The sequence below is a fragment of the Triticum dicoccoides genome, chromosome 7B (assembly GCF_002162155.2).
Source record: "Triticum dicoccoides isolate Atlit2015 ecotype Zavitan chromosome 7B, WEW_v2.0, whole genome shotgun sequence".
Lineage (NCBI taxonomy): Eukaryota > Viridiplantae > Streptophyta > Magnoliopsida > Poales > Poaceae > Triticum > Triticum dicoccoides.
In genome coordinates, this window is record NC_041393.1 from 767,187,950 (window position 1) to 767,188,965 (window position 1,016).

Here is a 1,016-nt window from a genome sequence, read left to right on the forward strand (position 1 = left end):
GTTTAAAAAAAAAGAAAATGATGAAAACGTCAAAAAATAAAAATAAAAGTAATTATACAACAATCATGACTTGTGCACAATCCCCGACCGAGTCGGCACGCAGATGGATCGCCAGTTGTACCACATCATGTATGTTTTTTTATAATTTTGTATGTAATTATACAACTTATCCATACTCTATTAGGTGTCTATTTCCTAATCTCCACCTAACACTAATTCAGATGTATAAGAAAGGAAGACCAACGTGGCGACGACCACGACCATTGAGCAACCGCATCCATCCGTCCATCCGTTAGTCCATTCATCCGTCAATCAATAACTAATGCATGCATTGAATATGCATACTTACTTCCAACAAAACAAAAGAGACTGACAGGTCGAACACGTCAACAACCCATTATGCTCCTATATATAGATTGCCATCGATGCAGCCTTCCTCAACCAACCGTAGCAAAGCAAACACCACATCCACCTCACTCAGCTCAACTCACCTCATTTCGAAAAAGAAAAAAGAAGATCTGAATCACGTCATGTTGCCAGGAAGGTTTCTTGGTCAGAAGAAGGCGAGGTCACCGGCGGGTCCGCCCACAACCCCAAGAACACCAACGCCGGCGGCTACCTCACGACCGTCAACAACAGTCCCTCCGCTGGTTGCAACAACAACAGTCCGGCGCTCCCTATATTTTTTTTCATTTTTGGTTTTTATTTTTCCTGTTCTATTTTCTGTTTGTCTTTTATTCAATGTTAAAATAATTCGAGATTACAACAAGTTCTTAAATTTGGAAAAAAAATCTGATTAAAAAAAATCGTTATTTAAAGAAGAATGAACATTTTTATTTGTAGTGAACATTTTTTATTTGCTGAAAAACTTTTTTTGAGCATTTTATAATAATGATTACAATTTTTTTTGTATTTGATGAACGAATTTTGAATTCAAAGAAGAAAATTTGTATCCAAGACTTTTCTTTTGAAAAAATGATGAACAAATTTGTAATTCAAAGAACAAAATTTTAATT